Genomic DNA, 23002 nt, shown 5'->3' with positions numbered 1-23002 from the left:
ATGGATCGCTGGAATGTCGCTTGATTATTTTCTTCCGCTCGATGAAAGTATATTCCTTGAGCGTCCTAATAATTTTTTACATGAATCAGTACTTTGACCTAGGTTTGTAGCTACAAAATTTCTAGGTGCGTTTGTTCATGTATAAGTTCGTGTATAGATGTTTCATGAATTATAATTGTTAGTAGCGAAATATTATTTTACTGAAGTTAGAAAAGAACTAACGTTATTAATTAGGTACAGTGCGGATTTAAACTTTGAAATGGTGATGAGATGAAAAGTAGTTGCAAGGTTGAGAGAACTCGTTAAAGTTATATTTGCTTCTTATTTCGTAATAATTGATAATAAAAACTAAATTATGGAGCGTTAAGAACATTACGATATGCATTTCAGGCATATTTCTATTATAATATTTTCTCCTTTGTTCTATGTCTGTTTTTTATCTCTTTCTGTAGAAATAAGTACATTGTTTTTATTGATCACAATATATTCGAGATAAAATTTCAAGATACCAAATATATCGGAATTCAGATAATTTATCGAGCTGAACGTAATAATTGCGCCACATGTTTGTGACCCTGATTGCAACATCGATCGTTGTTCTAATGATAACGAAAACAATAACGTAAAGATACGCTTTGCGTTTATGACGGTCTCACTCCATTATAGCATTGTCGTGGCAGCGGTGATGGAACACGTGTTTCCCGCCGCAAGAGGGAACATTCTTAGTCAGTTCTTAGCGTTATGATGTCTGAAATCCTCGGCGAGAGATGATACCTTCTAAATCAGGATGCGGGTTAATAAAGCTTTCGCGTATCCCGGTTCCCGGTTTCGCGCGAGTAACGCTCTGTCGCTCGGCGCCCGGTATTCCACGGGTAATAAAGCGCATTTACGATACCCCCGACGCGACATCATCCGCCCTTTCCTCTTCTCAGGGTTGTCGTGAGCTCTTCCCTTATCGTGTCACTCGCAACGCGTTCCGTCCATCCCCGATCCCCGTCATAAAAGAGGGAGGTATTACTTGAATAAAATCTTATCTGGATAAAGAAACCGATTAATTTTTTTCGAGACGATATTCGGTTTCGTCATATTTAAATTGACAACTCTTTATACTCCGAATTATTAAAGGATTAATAATAAGGATAGTATAGATAATCAATATGGTTTATAATCATTATGTTTTATTGTGTTTTATACATTTATAAAAAACCTATATTACATATTAGATATATTAACGTATGCGTTCAACATGTTATTTAATTTTTAGTATCTTGTTTGATAATACTGATTTTACATATTAAAATACATGAATTTGACGCGTTTAAGGCCTACACGAATTGGCATTCTAGTCGAGCCACATTCGTCGCTTTCGGTAGTCGCGAAATTCCGGGAGGCTCATTGTCCGTCAAATCGTCGGCTTCTCGCGAAACGAGCACTCTCTCAAATAACGACGCCATTACTTTGCGCGTCGTAAGACGCGCGTAAATGGTACCGAATGGGCTCGCATCGCGTCCTCATAGGCCCCGCGTTTTGTTGCTCCACAACGGCCCCGACGGTCGTCACTGTCGAATCGGAAGTGGCTTCTAAATCTCGACCATGCCCTACCGAATGGATCGTTATTCGTGCGTAATTGTCGTACGTATACGCGTTTACGAACGTCACCATCAACACGCGCCTCACACTCTTGCATCCTTGATTGCCCGTAAACGCTGACTTTTGATGGTACGAAAAAGAAATAAAATTTATTCTGAAGATATAATTCTGCTACAGTTGACTTTGATAGGATTCTCATTCCCTAAATATTGCTCTTTACAGCCGAAATTATGCGTTTTAATTAATGTTACATGAACTCGTAATTTAATTTTTATTGATATAACATATCACACACATTATGAAAGGTAATATAATTATTTTAAATTTTGTATTTAAAAACTTACAAAATCGTTGAATACAAATACAAAAGCTAAATTTAAGCCACAATATAAAAGGCATTAAACGATGTATTCTGAGAAATGGTGAAAAAATCTTCTAAAAGGTAATATCGTTTTATTTATTCATCTTTGTCTATTCACGTGATTTTCGGAGGTATAATTCCCAGATCATAATGGAAACTGTCGGAAAACGATGCGCGATATAAACACGATATCTGTCATCGAGTGGCGTGTATCCGTTTCTGGCGCACTTTCGTCCGGTATATTAACGTGGCTTTAACGGGCCACCCTCGTTGTTACGGGAAGGACACGCCATTCTCGCGTTACCGTCCCCCACGACGCAAGAAGAACACGGAAGGGAGACGGGAAGAAGCAAAAAGGACGACGAAGATAGAAAGAAAGGAAGAGAGAGAGCGAGTGAAAGACAGAATGGGACAGAGTGGGAAGATAGAAAGTGCAGGGTGGGGCCGGTACGTTGTGTGTTCCGGTCAGTACGGTCTCTCTCTCTCTCTCTCTCTCTTTCTTTCTCTTTCTCTTTTTCTCTCTTCCACCGTGGCCTCGGCGTGCCCCTTCGTAATTTATGTTTGCTTTATGGCCAGGAGAATAAGGAAGCGTCTTATTAAAGACAGCCGCGTTGCTGCTCACGAGCTGCTTGCTCGCAGACGAGCATGGCCGCTACGAAATATTGTCTCTCCCTTTCGACGTGCTACGTGCAAGCATCTGGTAATAATGGATCTAAGTGTGGTATCGACGTGCACGGCACACAAAAAAATTAATTTCTGCGTTCGGAAATTAATTTCCTCGTGTGTGCCGTGTGTTTTAAGACTAGCGAATCAATAACGGGGAAATATTTCTCTCTTCTGCGATCTTTCCTCAGTTATACTTTTGTGAATTTAGCAGATTCACACGTCTGCCGTTTTATCAGGAAGCCATCTCGTGTCAAGAATTCTTAAACCCGCATTAAAACTTAACTGAACTTTCTTTTTTCGTCTATTACATAATCCCCAATTTAGCCGTGACGAAAGCGAGGCACAGAGAGAGAGAGAGAGAGAGAGGGAGAAATAACGCTGGGCAGATTCGATTCAATAGGAACTTTCCGGTGTCGGCTTTCAACGCACTGCGCGCCGATTACCAGAATGCGTTTCCACGTTATTAACCCGCAGGTGATAGTGGTACAAAAGTAGGTACTACTCCGGCGTCTGTAGCGGGCATGGTCAGAAACTACCAAGTATAAATCCGCTTATCCTAGCTAGCGCCGACGTCCGGCAAACAAAGCTACGCCCCTCTCCCGTGGGACTTCACATGCTGACGTGCCGACGAGAGAATTCTCAGGTAGATTTCAGGTAATCCTGGTGCCGTCGCGCGGGCGCATGGCTTTCGGGAACTCCTCCGCTGCAGAGCATGGCACGGTCATAGGCGCGGAATAAGGTTTCCCTCGGGGTCACATCGAGAGCCGAAGAAAAGAAACAGTCTCTCGTCTTTTCTCAAAGAACTCTCTTCGAGCTAAAGCTGCCAGGGATATAACGTTATTTAGTAAGCTAACTATTGAAACACAATATACATGCGATACTACTATACATGTTATGCTATAGTGTGTAATTCGTCCATTTTACTTCATTTTAACGATGGAACTCTATAATGCGAAGTAATACCGAATATTGCAAGCGACGAAAATGAACTAATATAAACTAAGTAAGTTACATAAATAAACTAAAATAATTACAAAGAATGCAAGATACTTTGTGCAACTAATGTCATTTTATCGTGTCCGTCGGAACGCGCATAGAAAATTGTTGCAAGCGATGAGAATAAGGAATGCTGCTGTTGTACGTTGTTGAAATATTCGCGTTATCGAAATATTTGTAGCTGAAAATGAACGCCAATCATTTCACGCGCGCGAATATGACAACGCGTTGCGTTGTTTCTGAAGCGTCCCGCGGAATTTCTTCCGTTACTTTTTTATTCTTGAGGGTTGACACGAAGGAAAATCCTGTCTCGTCGCCGTCGGATTGCGATGCATTTTACATAAACGTCGTAGAAGTTATTTTTGCGACCGGCAAGTAGAAGGCCGCGAGGCCCATTAGACTCGCTATCGCGGAAGGCCGAGCAGGCACGGCTCTCACTTTTATGGCGAATCGCTTTTAGCAAGTATCTAAATGACGATTTCTCGGCTAAGCGACTCGTTCCCTCTCCGCCGTCGACTGATCGTTTCGACTCTTTTAATACTTTCCATTACGGATAAGCCGGCCTCGAAAATGTAGACACTAGCGGAATATACGAGCGAGCCGCGTCATTCCCGCTTTTAGTCCCCGAAAGCCGATCTTAACCGCGTCGACAGCTGAACAAATCGCGGAATTAATTCCGCCAGTGCGACGCGCGACACGACCACGTATACGAATACTGGCGACGTACAAATCTCGGAATGCGGTACGCGTTTCGTTGTATGTGTCCCTCTGTTAGCTTCACGAGCTTGATATTTACTTTTAGCTGGTGAGCACTGGCTAATATTCTGGATAATTATTTCTGTTTGTTGCTTTCGTTATTACCGCGAAACAAAATTTGCAGGATTAAATTTCAATGACTGTGCGCGTCATAATATGAGAAATTCTAGTTACGCGGTCGAGTTCTTGTTTTAATAACGAATGGAAATTAAATTAAGTTAGAATTAAATAGATGTAATTGCATGCATATCTGAGAAAAATTAAAAGCTTCTAAAATGATGAATACTGTGCAACATAACGTTAAATTTATGCTACTGTAACTGTCGTATATTTCAGTTTATTTTATCACAAATTATTGTTTTATTTGTCCGCATTTTTCTGAATTGTTTTCATTCACGTGTCAATGTGTGATTTTTACTGAAAGTATTAAATTGTTTGTTTTATCAAAGCTGATGGATATATCTTATTTCAGAAATAAAACAACCTCTAATTCGATTATCTCTGGATTTGTGGCATTTGTCACTATTTAATTTTTCTAGCAACAAAATCTAGCCATAAATAGAACGAGTTTTATCTGCAGCATCTTCAGTCGCAATGCCGGAAGCCAATTGATTCGGGAAAATTTAGACACGAGAACCGACCGGGCAACTGTATCCCGCGCAGAATGTATCCCAACTATTCGCAATCAAAATCCGCAAACCGCTTCCGAACAATGTTTGCAGGAACCGGTACTAGGCTGTGCCGGAGCCAGCCGCCGCGTTCTTGATCGGGGCCGCGCGTCGATCGTCGGCGAGGGTATTAAAGGGACGTTAATCGTCGCGGCCGGCGAACAATGGCGACATCGAAATTACAGGTATACGCCCGGCTCGCGCGCGGCCTCGGCTCAGCCTCGGCGCGATCCTGATACATCGATATACGTCTCGGGTGTACGTGTTCGCGTGCATACTCGCGAAGGGGGTACACGGCGCGTTTTACGCGTTGCTACGCGCGTGCGTACGTGCGTGCACGCGCGCACCCTCGATCCTTCGGAATGCAGACCGACGAATGCACGCGTACACGCTCCGGGTGCGATTCCCGCGATGCGAAACGTGTCCTCGCGCACCTCCACCAGGGTCAGGAAAAACGGCCGGCTCTCTCTCTCTCTCTCTCTCTCTCTCTCTCTCTCGTCCCTTTCTTTTTTTCTTGTCTTCCCCGGGCTATTACACGCGCAGGGATAAAGGAACCCTTAATTGAATTTTTTTGGGGGACCGACATAAATGCGCGCGCACATGTAAGTTGAGCGCAGGTTGCTTTGAAGTTTGTTTTATCTTCGTATATCTAACACCTTCGGAGAGATTAAAGCAATTCACCATTATTTTTTTTATTGAAAAATATCAATCAGGATTTGCAATAATTTCATAATTTTTATTAATATTTCTACTGGAAGAGTTTAAATAAAATATGAGAGATATAAGAGTCTCTTGAAAATTGCAGAAAAATATTATATTATCTCTAGTTTTAAAATTGTAAGAAACAAAAGATTATTTTTAATACTGTAATAAACTTTAATTTTCTAAGCAGTATTTAGTAAGCACTAAATTTTTTTAAATTAAAGAATGTTTTCGTTGTGAAACAATGGTTACTTAAAATATTATATGTAGCAATATATATAATAATTATTTTTATTTTTAAATATACATTTATACATATTTGCATACGCTAGAAAAACTTGAAGATAGATATGTCACAAATATTCACGAAGTCAGGTGAATCATTCCTGAAAATTTACGGTGAGGCTCGTAACTTTCGGGCTAATCTAGCCGTCAATGAGTCAAGCTTTCACGTGATGTCTTCGCGAGGATACAACGCGCCTGTCCGAATTTACAACGTTATTAAATCATGTAACAGTGCGTTAATGATGTAGGGAATTTAATGGCTGCTCGTGTCTCCATGATTAATTATTCCTAAAAGCAGAAACTATTTCTGTTCAGTGCGTTACACACGTAGTCGCGTATGTACAAACGCGTATATTAATCTTTATTAACACACTGCCGCGCATTCCGCGCATTGCACAGGGGATAATTCAGTTATTCCGCAATAGTGCTTTTCATACTTTGGACGACGCCGAATTACACCGTCAAACGATAATCCCACGCACAAAGCCGGATATTTCGCTGCTCTGTGTAATTTCATATCACCGTGTAACATTATAGCGAACGATCGGGCCAACGGTGTCGCCTTAGGCCCTTTAGTATTCATGCCGCATATTTAGCGCTAAACACATAGTCAATCTGATCACTGCGTCATATTTTCGCAGAACACGCGACCTTCGTGTCAAATTAATAAAATCATCAAAATCATTTAGCGCGATGCTAAAAATATATAAATATAAATTTAAAGACGCTCAATATTCAGCGCTAAATAATAAAATCTCAGATTTGCATAATTACGTTTAATGCCAAATATCTAATTGTGATTTATTTTATAGAACTTATGTGATCAAACGTTTCAACGAAATTCGAAGCTGCGAGAATCACGTTCAAACGTTAACGTGCATTGATAATGTGGATCTCTCAGGGCGCGCATTTCGTATTCGAAACAAGATTAACATGTCGTCCAATTCACCAATGATTCACGATCGTTTCGTCTGTTTCGTGGACGAGGGACGCACCCCTCATCTCTCCCTGTCACCTCACCAGTTATTACACAGCTTTTAATAATAGAGACGCTCGCGTATGCACGCCTCTCGCGCATAAATCTCGCGCGCCCGCTTGAGTTCGCACTGACGATTAATGCCTTTCGATGAAAGTCGCATCTCCCCTTTGTCCATCTTAGTCCTAAGATTAGACTAGCGGGTAGGGTATAGCTCGTATTGCTTTGCCGCTTAGTGCACAAAATAGCCCGTCTCTCAGGAGACACAATGGAAAATTTAAATATCTGCTATGAGTTATCTATTACGAGTTTGCATTCGTATAAAATGACCCCGATGTTATTCGATCAATCTTCTATATTTATACTGTACACGTAATTAGCGTGTAAATGACATTAAAATACCAATATGTGCATTTTGCATGCTCCCCGCTTTTTCTCTATATATTGTTCACACTCAGCATTTTTAGCCACGCACGCCGTGAAACTGCTGGTGATTAATTAGATTAGAAAACGAGACTTGGTCGCGAGAGGAATAATCGTGTCACGGCGAAATTCAATACGTTTTGCATACTCGACACATTGTTCTACTGTGAAGTCGCGACGAAGTCATGTTTCGCAAGCGTGAAAAGATTTTTATGATACCAGGGTTGCTAAATATTGCATCACGCATTTCTTTAAAGTTATCTTTATTTAATTGTATTTCTTGTTTTAATAATTTTATTATTCGCCATGCTTGAATCAATTGGAAGGCGGTTTACACCGTGTGATGACGGAACACTTTCGGCATATGAACATCTGAGCCGCTGTGTGTACACACGGAGTGACGCTGCTCGGCATATATTTGCACCGCTTCAATACATAACCGCTCTTGTACCGGCAGTGCGCGGTAGTCATGTTTATATCGTAAACATTCGCCGCGACCCACGTCGTATTAATAATATTCGGATCGCTGCTTGGAGTCGAGCGTCGATCGGGCCGCTCCTCGTCGTAACCCTTTCACGCCAGTCGAGCTTGTAATTCGACGCGCGCGTGTGTCGGAGTTATTGCATCCACCACCCTGGATTTAGACGACGAAATCGGTCACACATCAGAGAAAGACGCGTCTAGCGAAAATTATCTGTGCAATCGCGATAATCGACCTGAAAGATGCGAAGTGGCGTGATGTAATTGAATGTTACGCAATTTTGAAAAAAAAAAAGTGACACGACAAAGGCGGGTAACAATGAAAAAATTTAGAATTTTATTGATCAAAGAATAAAAGATTCCGAGAATTAATGTATTTGGAAATTTTGTCGAAGTTAAACGATTCGAATATTTTGCATTAGAAAGTTCTTCGTGCATCTATTATATACTATTTAATTAAATTTATGTTGTCCGAATCTCTATAAAATATCGATATTTAATTATTAAGTATTCGAAGAATATTGAGTGAATATTTTTATCCACGTGTTACAGCATATTTTTTATTTACTCTTGCAGACGGCAGCACGATTGACATAATTTCTCTCCCACAGTGACCTTCTGCTGCATTCTTGAAGCGTGTTCGTTCACACGGTGCACAGCTGATTTCTTTCTCGTTCACGCTTGGCCAACCACGCGAGAATTTCATCGACTTTATCATCGATATATACTAACTTACGAGTTAATTGTACGACCGATTCGCCGATATGCTGTGATTCCGCTCGTGCGAAACGGTCATTGTCACTGACGTAATAATTAGATTGCATAATGAACCCTGCTTGAGGAACTGCGAGACCTTTGCAAACGTAAAAGTGTGTCATTTCTTTAGGATCGATAAAAACGAGCTAGTGTGTCATTGACAGAGTCGATGTTTTACATAATATTTAATAGTTTATCATCATGTAACATATGAAATATATTTGGGCAATAATTGATGAATCATCATTATGATAAAAGAAATCTTCCAATAAGATTTTTTATTTCTTTTACTTATTCACTTATTAGACAATTATTTAAGAATTCTAAAATATATTTTTTGATTGTATTATAGAAATGTTATATCTTCTTAGAAACTTAGCAACGAATATTTTTCTTTCGCTTTCTGCACATAGAAACGAATTTTCCACACGAGTCGTCACCCTCGACGCGCGAAACAACCCCGAGAAAGCAGGGAGGATCGGCTCGACGGTCGCTAATGAAAGCGGCTAATTAAAATTAAATTAGGATTAATTAGGGATCCGGAGTCGTCGAACGCGAAATTAATTTCTCGTCGGAGTTTCGGGGATCATGAGGGGGCTCGTATTTACTGATTGTACAAAACAGTCATTTTAGTTCGAGATAGCCTGGGTATGAGACAAGTTAGTATTAAGATATAATATATTTGGGACAGTCTAGAACTGAATATCCTTTCGCATAATAACTTGTAAGGGCAAATGTAGAGAGAGGTAAAGGTATCTGATTTAAAGAAATATATAAATGTATTTATTTATATATTATAAAATTAAGAATGTAGAAAAGACAGGTATGTAAAAATTAAAAATTTGTTAAAAATTTAGTTGATGGTGATGAGATAAATTGTTTCTTATTTATATAATTGACAAAAAGATAATTACAAAATATGTGCAGTAATAAATACAGAAGCAATTTAACTAATATTTATGTGCCACGTTTAATACATTTTACTAAATATGATTTCTTTTTAACGAAATTGTGATGTTAGGTAAATAAAATTTAGAGAATTAAATTCTTGTATCAACATTCGAAATATGACTATTTATTTTTTTAAATAACAGGAAGAGTTCGCTATTTAGAAAGAGGAAGCAACGGAGTGCGACGAAAGAAGAGTAAGGAAGGGAGAGAGGGGTAAAACAACGCGTTTCTCCCATAATTCGAATGGCCGCTCGTAATACATACATATATATGTCCGATCTGATTGCATGCCGCAACGATATTAATCATACTAGGTTGACGTACCCTCGCCCCTTCGGTTCGCGTTATTTACCTCCTTTCAGCCCCCTGCCGACCTTCGAGGGTCCAATGAGACCGTACCTATCGTGAGGTATCCGCACTCTAAGGGTTGCCACCTCATGCGTCCGCGTGCACGTTCTCTTCTCTCTCTCTCTCCCTCTCTCCCCCTTCTCTCTCTCTCTCTCTCTCTCTCTCTCTCTCTCTCTCTCTCTCTCTCTCTCTCTCTCTCTCCCCTCCCCCCTCTCTCCTCTTCTCTCTTGTCTGCCCCCACACACACACGCACACAAAAGTGCGCGCTGTGACTGTGTGTAAGGCGGACGAATTCCTGACACGATCACGATGTGGAATTCTCATAAAAAATACTCTGGGATTAATTAAAAAATGCCACGTCGCAGTAACCGCGATAAAAATGGAGGGCGTTGACTAAGGGAGCTCGGATCGTTTGCTGAAGGAAGAAGATTGTGAGAACGAGAGGTATGAGTGGGGATTATGTGGACCGGAAGATTATATTTAAATTCTTCCTGAAGGCACTAATCGATCCTCTGTCCCTGTTTCTTCTTTACCTCGGGCTCCTTCTTGTTTGACGTCGGGTCGACACTTTTCGATTCACGACGCTCGACATTAGACACTCTAAGATAGATAAGATAGACAATTTTGATTGAAGCATTTTATTAAATTTTGATATTTAAAATTTTTTACAAATTACAAGATATTTTGGTAACCGTTTTTTACATCGCTCAACGAAATATTTTCTTTTTCCGAGAAATGAGACTTAGGAAGATAGATTACCACTCTTGAAGTTGAGGGATTTAAACATCACAGTGGTGGTATACCGTCGTTGTGTTTCTCAAAACGTTGAGAAAATATTTTCATTACAAAAAGAGTTCCCTTCTTAAAAGGTCCGCCCTAATCACCGAATCGTGAGATACGAGAAATTGACAACCGTAATTTTGGAACATGAAACCCGAGGAGAGCAAAGTAAACTAGGCGGTGAATCTGGCCAGTGGTATCGTTTCGTTTGGATAGGGATCTGTGTGAGATCTATTGCATCACAAGTACCTACGCGCGCGTTGGAAACCACGAAACGTTTCTATTCATCGACATAGTCGGCCCTTTGTTCTAACCGTCCGTTAGATGTCGTTTCCTCGTTTTTTCCCTCTTCGAGGGTGACGTGTAAAAACTGCACCCCAAAAGCTGCTCACCCACATACGGCCCTTTAATGGACGTGCCCTGGTTAGCGCCATGTCAATGTCTCCGCCCGTTCCTCCGACCCTCCGAGAACGGAAAGGCATTTCCTATACCGAAAGTAACTCGACCGGATCTAATCTACTATATCGTCCGTACTTCATTAAGGGCCATTTCTAGTGACGCGGAAAGGTCCGCGATTTACGTACCTCGAATCACATTTGTCTCATTCGTCGCTCTGAAAACGCCCTGATTTCTCTTTCGCCCTTCGCCTAATGGCCGATCGATTGATGTTGTCAGCAAGCATTTATTTTGGACAAGCGGTTAGATTAATTGTTTTTCGTGGATTGTGTCTGTTTTGTCATCGCTTACTTTGCAAATATTACAAGTCAAATTATAGGTATCATATTTAGATGATCGAGCGTTTCTAAAATTCCATTTTTTACGTCACTTCTGAAACAAATGATTTATACTTATACAGAATAAAAGGAAAAAAACATAACGACTCAAGCAAATAGAACAAATCGAGCATATTTCATCGATATTGTATTTTAAAGAATTGCAAATGGAAATTGGAACCCTGGAGCAAAATTTCTTCAGTTGCATTGCGATTGAGCAACGGAGGGGCAAAGAGAAACAAAACCGTAACTTTGTTCTCATCGGAAGAAGTTAGTGCTTCTCCCGAGATCGAGTCGAGTTGATGCGGTTAACGAACTGAACAAGCCACGCAATGAACGAAATAAGGGAAGGCAAACTGTTTTCCGGTTCGACGACGAGAGGGAGGGGAAATCGATCGATCGGGAGGGATTGATCTAACCGAGCATCGGGATCCTCTTGCCGAGTCCTCGTTATTATTCACGGTAGACAACGATCTCGAATCGGGTGCGGTTTTAAAGACTCTCTTAAGTTTTCATTTGTTGGTTCCAAAGTCCCAGCGAAACTTAATTACGGCGACGTTGAGGAGAACCTGCCGCGCGCTCTTCCCCGCGTAAATCATCGGTCGATCGACGCGGGTAAAAAGACACGCTTTGCCACTCACGGTTCGAGTCCCCGCGGGCTTCCTACAAATTCATTTTTCAAGTCCGGCCTCAGCACCCTTACCCGCGGCACGGAAGATTTTAATGGCCTTTAAATAACGATCCCGCTCGTGCCATCGGCATTCACCTTCTCGTACGGTATACTGCATTAGTGTGCCACCGATGCAACGTGCGTTCACTGCATGGATTTTACATATGTATTTACATATGACTCGTGTATGGACATCGAAAATTTTCGAACGAATGATTGAAATTTGAAATTAAATTACTGAAAATGTCATCATGTTACTTGACGTTCAAAAGCTTAAGGAGAAGTGCATACACACCGAAGCCGTTAATGCGCATCACTGTACCGTCTTTTAGTCTCTCCACCTGCCCCTTCCTATCCTTCGCTCGCAGCGAAACGTCAGTCCAAGCGAGATCCCGCGAGCATGACGAGCTGGAAAAAAGCCGACCATTATTTACGCCATTTCGATGCTTAACGTCGCGCCCTACGGCCCCCTATTTACTTGGAAGTGGGTGGTGCTGACGTATATCCCGACGTCACCTTCGCGCCGCCGCGGTATAATCCGTCGGTTAATTTCATTTCGCCCGACGTGTAATTATGTCCAACGCGAGACTGGCGTACAAAATCTGAACATGAGAACTGATAGTCAATCGCGAACCTCAAAGAATTGTCTGCGGGGGTCTAATGGCTTTTTAATTTAATCCACAAGACGTTTATCAACGAAAATTATTATTTAAATACAAAAATTTCTTCTATAAAGAGAGAATTTTCACATATAGTATAAATATATTTTCTATTATCAGTTGTGCAATTAATTAACATATTTATAAATTGTCGATTAAAACAAATTAAAATCAACTCATTTTATAAAAAAATTTAAATATTTTAAAATTAAATGTTAAATCAGATTTTTTAAACCAATTACTTAAAGTTAGCTGAAAAATAAAGATTCCTTAATCTTAATATATTTTTATTTTTGAAGCGTATATAATTCGTGCACACAGAAAAATATCGTTCTACAGCCAAGAAAAGCAATTACTCATTTTATTTTATTTGGTTTGAGTAATAGTTTTCTTCAACAAAGAATATTTTCTTAATATTAGTTTTAAGATATACTTATCATAAGTATTAGAAAAGCTTATCATCATGTGCTTAAAAGAAGAATTTATTCTTCTTTCAAGTATATTCTGAAACTTTATCTAAGAAAAGCAACATAAGCTTGATTTGAATATTTACTGATTCTTTAGGTAAGAATATGAAATACTTGGCTGTATAGAACAACATTCTTCTAGGTTAGGAGGTTTTCGTGCGCGGTCCGGAGGGGTACAGTTTAGAATATCAAAATTCCTGTCATCAGGTGGACTCGAACTCGGTTCCTCGTGGTTATGAGTCTGATACTTTATTACTAGGCCACATCTCTGATTATATTCTTAGTGCTGCAGTATCTAGTTTTGACAGAAGTGATTCATTGATTTCAAGTATATTCTGTAAACTTTATCTAAGAAAAGCCACATAAGCTTGATTTGAATATTTACTGATTCTTTAGGTAAGAATATGAAATACTTGAAATCAATGAATCACTTCTGTGAAAACTAGATACTGCAGCACTAAGAATATAATCAGAGATGTGGCCTAGTGATAAAGTGTCAGACTCATAACCACGAGGAACCGGGTTCGAGTCCACCTGAGGACAGGAATTTTTATATTCTAAACTGTACCCCTCCGCACCGCGCACGAAAACCTCCTAACCTACATTCCACTTAGGAACTAAAGAATTAAAGAAAATTAAATAAATAAAAATAATATTAATTGTAATCATCAAGAATACAAATTCTTTTTTGAAATAAACGATTATTCTAGATGAATAAAATTTTTACTTGATTCAAATAACGGATAAACTTCTCTCAAGAAAATGTGATATCTTTATTGAAGTATATGCTTCTCTTCCGTGGACTCTATATTGTAAGTAAACAGAATGTTCGTATTAATTTAATATTCTTGTTTCAAGTACTAAACTTGCTAAGATCTAGAATATGTTTTGAGTAAATGTGATACTTATGACGACTTTATGGTAGATTTGCTCATATATGAACTTATCAAATACTTGAAGCAAGTAATATTAACTTGTAGGTAGTATATATTTTTCTGTGTGTGGAATTAATTTTCAATTCTTTGCATTTCAAAGGTCGATTTTTCAACTGTAAAACTACCGTAATTTTTTGAAGTTTATAGTCTGGCGTTTATAGTTGAAGAATTGCATCGTGTATTCGATATACATGAAGGTACAAAGAATAGACTTTGTGCATGCGCACAGAAAATAAAACGCGGCCCATCTTTCTCAATGATTATTTCAACTATCGTGTGCCACGGGTAAAAGTTCCCATTCTTTTCCATTGGATCTCCGATCGCTTATACGACGCGATGAATGTCTCACGTCCAACGACATCTTCTCACGGCATCGCATCGCCCCGAAGAAAACCAGCAACCGTCTTCAGTTCGCGTTCGATCGCGTGAAGAACGAGACAAATAGGCGCGAATCATGAAACACGGACATCGGTACTTATTTTCAACTATTAACATCCGTTGGCGTATCGAAAAGAATACTATAGTGTTCTAAGCGATAATGGCAGCCATTGTGACCAAAATTACAATAACATCATGATGTTTAAAATTTATTGACGGTAAAACGAGGAAAATATTTAAAAAATGCAAAGCTAATAATTAAATTTAAAGTATAATTTCAAATTATATCAAACTGAGAGAGAATAAAAGATTTTTTACGAATTCAGGATCGGGAATATAAATAAATAACAAAGCTTTATTTTATTTTAGAAGAATTTTATTTCAACTGCGAATTTTAGCGTTGTACATATACGTGAAGATATATTTATTTGATTTAAAACTAAATGTTTTAAATAGTGAGCAATAAGATCACTGAGAGAAATTTTTTGCTGTATTAGCAAATATTTGTCACTATAGTGACAACAAACACTTGGTTTGCTGCGAGAGCTAATTAATTTAGCAATAGTAGCAAACCTTTTGTTGCAATAGCAAAAAGTTTGCTCTCGCAGCAAATCAAATGTTTGTTGTCACTAAATTTCTCTCAGTGATGTATATTAATACCTATAATAATAGTTGAATTTTAGATTGAGTAAACCGTCTCCTTCTTTTACATCTTTTTTCAAGTCAATAAAAGGACGTGTTTAGGATTGCTTCGTGTATATTTTACAAATTTGTACAATAAAATGGCTTGTACATCATGATTCCTGTGAAGAGAAATCTTGTACGCGACTATTTAGAGAGGAACGAGACTAATTTGTCGTGAAGGTCGGCCGCTACGTGTCGTTCTTCGGATTTGTCGCAACCTCGTAAACTCGCGCGACAAAAAATTCCCACGTGATGTTTTCCTCGTTTTCACGGCGCTCGTTAAGTTTCACACGCCAGCAAACGCGCGATATGCACCTGAAAAGGAAAATCAGGAAGTTGGAGAAATGTTGGAAACGCATTATTACGAAATGACTCATATATCCAAACCTTAAAATATATTATGATTAGAACAAAGGAACGCTATTTTATAAACGTATTATATTTCTCTTATCGTGTTTATTTATAAATTTTGTAAATAGAAAAAAATATGCTCTGTATTTAAGAGCATATATTTTCAAGTTTTAATTTTACCTTTAAAGTAGAGAATATACTTAAAAACTTTTGTAAAATATTAATGTACATTTTCATTTTTCAAAAAGTATCTGTACGAATATAGTCTATAATCAAATTAAAAAAATTATTATAACAAATACAAATAATATTTTATATATCCTTGTCTTAAATTAAAGTCTTCACATTTTAGATTAACTTTCAAAACATATGAGAATCATTAAAATATTGATCTGAAAAGTCACATGAAAAGTATAGAAACTTGTAATAGAAGTAAAAGATGTTGAAGCTCATATAAGATAAAAAAGCTCGAGCACGCAAGATGTGTCCATTTCCATCCTGGATATACGGATGTACTGATGTGGCGTCTCCATTCGTCTAAGTTAAAGTCTATCGTTAAACGGAACATAAAGATCGTTGCGGGTGATCAATAACGCTATGCGACATTCCGCGGCGGCGAACGGCTTCCTGCTGCCAATTATTAATCGGCCGACCTGACTTCTCTCCTAGACTTCTTGCCCGACGCGACGCGGCCGTGAGCTCTCTCTGAGAACGTATGCGGCGAGTCGCACGCGCTCGCGTACATACGCATACCCGAACCATTAATTACAACTCATTAGAGGAGCAACCGCCATCTGTCCCGAGTGGGCTGTGAATCACTCTTAATCATTTCATCTGGAGTCCGCCAGCACGGTGACCCTCGCAGTTTCCTTTTTAGCTCTCTCTTCTCTTTTCTTCCTCTTTCCCTGTCGCTCTTAATTTTATTTTTTTACACTTTTTTCTCTTTTACAAATGTTTCTTTACATATATATACACTTGGATGGAGATGAGAAATAATGTATCCTTGTCTATTTAACCTGCAGCCTCGATTCTACATCGCAAGATAAGTTACTCAAGTACTTGGCAAATACACTTCAGCACGCTAACTGAGACTTATAATGTAGATTTTTTAAACTTTTCATTAATGTTAATAATTGTATTAATCAAAAGTCACGTATTTATTTTATAACTTAAATATTTCTAAATTTTTTCAATTAGATATATATTTGTTTTATTTTCTCTACGTTCTTGCTGATATTATCTGAGATTTGTTTTACATATAACAACTTCTTTTCTCTGATATCACATCTATTTTGCATTGATTATTTCTTTTTACCTACATATATGCCTTTTTTATTATTTCGGTATCGCCGCATCTGCGTACGCAATCTATATTTATCTATTCTTTAACCACATATCTATCTGTATAGTCTTTTTCTCGTTTTCCCTTTTTCCTCCCTATCGTACCTCCCCTCGAATTCCATTGCTACCAATCTGCACGCGCGCAAATCGGAACGAGTTCGCGAACCGACGATTCCGTCCGTTAGATCTCGCAATCGAGTTGAAACAGATCTTTTTTTTCTCTCTCACTTTTGCTTCCTCGCCTCAGTCTCTTCAGTTTCAATGCGGAGTAATCGTGGTTATTTTTAGGAGCAACTATCAACTCGCGATCGCGCGAGAGGCTCGATTGCCCTTACCTTGACGCGCACCTGCCTATCATAACACGTTAGCCCGTGGATTAATGGATATACCGCGCATTTTTACGGTCGTGAAACGTGATGCGCATTACGCGCTACTTACTTTGTACCAATGCGCCACATGACGTACACGGGTTCTGTCGATTATCCTCGTATCCCTTAACAAAGACTGAAGGCGTATACGATGCGTAATTCATCGTCGTGGTCGTCGAGAAACCGCACTTTCCCAGCAAAATGCTTCTCTCACACCTGTGCATGTTATTTCGAAAGTAATCGGACACCGCCCATCTCATGCAATTTAGCAGCGAGAATTATTCATTACGTAGGAATAACTCGCTCTGGGTATAAAGGTCTTAAGGGAAGACACTTAAGAAACGCGATCTGATGTGTATCGATTTAATTAATATAAAGCCAACACAGGTTTTTAACAAAACCTTCAATTTAAATCTCACGTGTTGCAGAAAAATTTAATTTTGAGTATTAAAGTTATAATAAAACATCCAACCGTACTTTTTGTTGTGAGAAAGGAAGAGAGAAATATTAAATTATTTTAAAAGTACATAGACACTTTAAAGAAATTTAGAGCGAGATAAATACGTACATTTTTGTTATTACTCTTGTCTTTGTTATCTGTTTTTTATTAATTTTATAATGCGAGCACAAAAGTGCATTGAGTAATTTAATTTATAATAACTTTTTTGAATACATATTACAGTTATTAATTTCAACAGTATGGATGTGTTTAATGAACCCAAAAGTCAATGCGATGCATTCACTCGAAAATCAATTTTATCGCATGGTTGCTCCATAGATAGAAACGTTCAGCTTTTCGGCCATATATTTTGGACAATCAACTTATAGGACAATCAATGTTAGATAATTTTAAATAATTTCTGATTATAATATAATGTCATATTTGTTTACTAAAACGTAACGTCAGATATTAAAAGAAGAGTATGAGCATGGTCCAATTAAAGTCTGGATAGCTGCAAAAAATTGTTTTCAAATTTTTTAAGGAATCTGTAGACGGAGTCAAATAATTTCTGACACAGTATGTATATACGAAATTTTAAGTAGAGTTTCCGAGTTCGTGCGGCGTTATAAGATAAAAAGAAGGCGAGCAGCGATGCGAGTCTGCCGACGCACGCAGAGGGACTGGAAGTAAAGGAAAAAGGGAGGGAAAGAGAGAGGAGAGGAGAGGAGAGAAGAGGAACCCGACCTCTAACCATAATCTAGCATTATGTCAAGTGGTCTCTCTACGCTTGGAAGAAGCGCTTCGAAACGAGTTTGTTCGTTTCGGCGGATTATCCTGCCTGTGCGCGCGTCGGGACCACGTACAAAGAACGCGAGCATATTTTCACGGTTAAAATTCACGGCCGGAATTCACGGGGCGACGTTACGCCGGCTTACCGGCGTGTATCCGTTTAATCTATTCCACGGTCGGTGGATGTTGATGCAAATGGCCGGGAATGAAAAAAATGGTGGGGAGAAAAGCCCGAAGAGAGAGAGAGAGTCGTATTCCACGATCGAGCAGGACGGCTAAACATTAATGAATTCCCGAACGGATACATTTCTAAGGCTTCCATCATCTGTTTGTCCGCACCTGTCACTGTCAAATAAATGCCGTTTTTCCTCCTTCTCTCCTCTTAATTTCTGAAAAATGATTATCGTTTAAGATTTTATGCTTATGTCACTGGGCGAATATTTCTTCATTAAATGGACTTGTATTGTTCGTTATTACATTCTTTATTTTAATATCTGCACGTAAAATCTTAACAATTTAAAACTCTCGTAATTCAATTAATTTCACTCATTAATCTTTTCTGCTTTCGTTTCTCCCATCATATATTTTCATTTGGTGAAGGGATATCAAAACATACTCTCCTTTCACTTTATTTGTTCATCTTTTTATCTTATCTTTCGCGATTTGTTTAAATACGATTGCAAAATTGTATTTATTATGAAATTTGCATGACCATTATTGTTAATGTTTGCGAATGTCTATAAAGAATGTAATTCCAGGACACGAAATTGATCTTTTATTCTGATCCTCTCTACCCCTCTTCCTCTCTCATTTTCTCTTGCTCGCTGTGGCTTCCTTAAACACAATCCAGTTTGGAATATCGCGTTCCTTTGGGCAATTTTCGAGTGATATTTGATAGCCAGGAAATCGTACAACCGTCCTTTGGCGCAATTTCACTCCGAACGCGAGTTTCTGCGAAATATTACTCTAGTGTCGGTTAAATAACGCGCGACGACGAACTTCGGACGAAGTTTAGCAATTTCTTTATGCAATTACGAAATCTCAATCCCGAGCTGTAATTTCATCGAACATGTCGACTGTAGATGATTTGCAACGTGAACAAAATTCATCTCGAGATCTAGGGTGATTACAAAACGATTTAAAACGGGATAGAATTAAAAATGGATTAAATTAATTCTAGTTGATATAAATTGCATAGATAATGATCAGAAATGTCCAAGTGAATAGTATTTATATCTCAAATATAATAGTATATAATAGTACATTTGAATATATATGCAGAGCAGCTCTAATTGTTACAAAGAGATTGAAGAATCCAAACATAAAAGATGGATAGTTAAGAAAATTAAAAAATTATATTATACAATAAAGCAACATATAAATTTCTTTAATAATTAAAATAGCTATTATATTACTCTAACATTAATAAATAATAAATTACAAGTTATAAACTTGGCGAACAAAATAAGTTTCTGCATTTTATTTTAAAGAGTTTGTTCAAGTATCCATATAAAAATAACGGGTTATTTGGATTTTCTTGAAGAGTAATTATATTTTATGGAATTTATAGAACCGTTAAAATTCTTATATGCATTGCTTTTTTCCTGGTCTTCTTTTTATAATGTAGCAATTTTAATGTTTATCTGTTTTTGGATTTTATATGGATTTATATTACTAAAATTAAACTTTTCTTTAAAGTCTAAATTTATAAAATTCAATTCAATTTTACACATTTTTAAATTCTTGATTTCATTACATTAATAAATTATATTACAAAATCTTGTTACCTTTTCGATTTGAAAAAGACATCACAATTAGGAGCGTCAGTTAAGAGGAAAACACATTACAAATTTACAAGTAGTATGATAAATATAGCATGTGATTAGTAATACCTATATACAGTTATTATCTTGAGTGATACTCTGCCATTTTTTCACTACTGAAATTCAAACTGGATTTGAACAGAACTGTCGTCTTCGAATAAGGACAAGCCAGCATCGGACGGATTTTCAGCGGAAAAAGCTAGCGTGGAAAACGTTTCCCTGGCGAGATCCGTGTCCGGTTGTGCAGCCGTTGCATAAATATGAGGGAGGTACGGAGCACGCGGCGACATGAAAATGCGATGAAGGACCCGCCGATGACAAGACAGGGGCGGTGAAAACGGGGTTGCGAGGGTGACGGTGAGATGTGGCGTCGGGAAACGAGCTCGAATTTCTCATCCGCGAAGGGTAACTCCGCGAATTTCCGCCGCGGCGAGAATTGAGCTAAACGGCAGAATGATGTTAAAAGTCAGCTTTTGAAATTTAGACGTAGTTCCGAGTGTCACATTTTAACCCTTCCGCTTCTGTTACGAGCGAAGGTAATGTTTAAATATTCCTTTTAATTCTAATGAGTAATGAAGAAGTATAAGTATTGGTCGCTGTTTCTCTCGATAGCTATTTAAAAATTAGTAGGTATATTTTATAACTTCGTATTGAAAGAATTGTTTCTCTTATTAGCAAATCCATAGTAACAGGTGTGTGTAATCTTAAATAATATATATTTGTTATTAAAAAAATGGCTTAACATGTATAATTTCCTAACTTTTAGAATATTTAATGTACCTTAATAACGAATGTTACTGAATTATGACGCATTTAATGATACATTTTGTACTTATTAATAAGTACAAAGTATTTATTAATTAAATGTACTTATTAATTAATACATTTGAATAAATAACTTCAGTATTCGATTATATTAACCTGCTAGATTCAACATTCCATACCGTTTGTGCATATAGCGTTTCAAATTGTGAATTCGAGCTTTTGATGATAGTAATCTAGCGGGTTCGGTTGGAAACGACGGAACGAGAAAAATGCGATACGAAAACCGCAAAATGGAGTTGTGTGTCTGACAGTTTAAGAAATTGTACCGTATATAAAATCTCGGTCACATAATGAGAACGTTTCCGTAAATATGCAGCGGCCGCTATCAATATGTAATGTCGCCTCCGCTTCTCTCGGCGACCGAGAAATACAAAATTAAACGTAATGTACGTCTCCTACTCATAAATATCCGATATGACAGCTGTAAGAAAAATCGAAGTGAATAGGAAAACAAGATTTATACATCACGAAAGACGATAGAAAGTATATACTGCGCGGTTATATAAATATATATTTTATAAAATTTCATAATCTTTTTATTCTATAATATTATTGCTTTTTATGCACTTGAATTAACGTTGGAAAACAGAAGTTTTTGAAGTTTTTTCTGTATTTTAAAATTTAAAATTTTAATATTTTAAGGGTCCATATCCCTCAGTTGGGTTCAAAAAATCGAAATTTTTTTTTTGCATAATTTGATAGCTCTAGGTGTGTAGAATAGTGTGTTAAAAGCGCAAATTAGCGCTGATTAGCTGTAAGTATCCAAATATATACATTTATATCAACGAAAACATAACTTGAAACTTTAAACGCGTTTTCGCGGCGGAAGTGATAACTCACGTAATTTTCAATAAAACACTTTCATTTTTTTTTTACATATATAAAACTAGTTTGTCTATAGAGTAGACTACAATCATATCGATATATGCAATATTTAATTTTTTATAAGCAAAAAAGTATCGAAAATTTATAGTGAAAATTAATTTTTCTTTTTGAACTGCCGCCATTTTATGAATTTTTATTCAAAATAATTTTTTTTAGTCTACTCTATAGGGACACTTGTACTGAACAGGAAAATCGATTGATTCGATGTTTCAGACACATTTTACCTGTCCTGGAGAACTACCGCCATGGAGCAACCTATTCCGCGCGTTGCCCAGTATCCTGCTTCGCCAAATTATTTAAATGGGCTGAAAAAATTTTTATAACTACTTAAAAGTATCATAAATATAATCCAAAAATATTGAATGATTTATTTTGTTTACTTTCTCCACAAAAAATTCACAAAAATCACCTATTTTTTGGACCTACTGAGGGATATGGACCCTTAAGTTGTGCTTTTTAAACTTCTTAAATATCAATGCATGGTTATCAAATAAATTGTATCTGTATGTGAAAAAAATCTTTTAGAAAAAAATAGGTGATTAAATTTTTCACATCTATTTTATATACAGATACTTTTAAAAAGATTTCGACTTTACATAAAGTGTCAGGAGAGTCGGACATTGCTTTTAGCGCGAGCCATTTCGAAGATCAATAGCGGAAGTTCCCCACTCGTATTCAACCGGTTAAAAGAGCGAACGGGGCATTTTCCATTATGAGTTCGGCATTATACCGAAATGAGTTTATGAGTATCATGAACTTACGTTTCAATAACAGTAACTTCTTAAATTATCAGCGCGTGCACGAAAATACAGCGACGCTGCGGCATCGTTAAAACGAAAGGGGAGCTCCGGGACGAGTTCCGGACGGAGAGAAA

General features: G+C 37.8%; 1 protein-coding gene across 9 annotated transcripts in view; it reads left to right on the top strand.

Annotated features, from left to right (window-relative positions):
- Positions 1-23002, top strand: part of LOC139771477 (latrophilin Cirl) — a 447191-nt gene that overhangs the window by 136583 nt on the left and 287606 nt on the right. The gene's annotated exons all lie outside the window — the stretch shown is intronic.

Source organism: Temnothorax nylanderi, unplaced genomic scaffold (assembly GCF_030848795.1).
Source record: "Temnothorax nylanderi isolate EJ_2023f unplaced genomic scaffold, tnyl_v1.0 TNYL_tig0040_pilon, whole genome shotgun sequence".
Classification (NCBI taxonomy): Eukaryota; Metazoa; Arthropoda; class Insecta; order Hymenoptera; family Formicidae; genus Temnothorax; species Temnothorax nylanderi.
The sequence above is the reverse complement of the archived record's forward strand: the minus strand, read 5'-3'. Positions and strand labels throughout refer to the sequence as shown.